This window comes from Fukomys damarensis, unplaced genomic scaffold (genome assembly GCF_012274545.1).
Source record: "Fukomys damarensis isolate Sample0158 unplaced genomic scaffold, DMR_v1.0_HiC HiC_scaffold_5, whole genome shotgun sequence".
Taxonomy (NCBI): Eukaryota; Metazoa; Chordata; class Mammalia; order Rodentia; family Bathyergidae; genus Fukomys; species Fukomys damarensis.
In genome coordinates, this window is record NW_022900917.1 from 62,489,495 (window position 1) to 62,489,778 (window position 284).

The window sequence follows — 284 nt, forward strand, 5'->3', positions numbered from 1 at the left end:
ATATGGCAACACTGAAGTCAGCCTCTATGAAGGAAACAATAAGCTAAACTTCATCAAAATTAAAAAACTAATGCTCTATGAAAAACAATGTCAAAGCCTAAGGTAAGTCACAGGCTGGCAGAAAGTATTTGCAAAAGACATGTTTGCTGAAGGACTGTTATCCAAAATACACAAAGGACTCTCAAAATCAACAATGGGAAAGAAACACCTCCATTAAAAATGGGCAGCAAGCGCAAAGACCTAAGTTCAATCCCCGCTACCAAAAAAAAAAAAAAAAAAAAAAG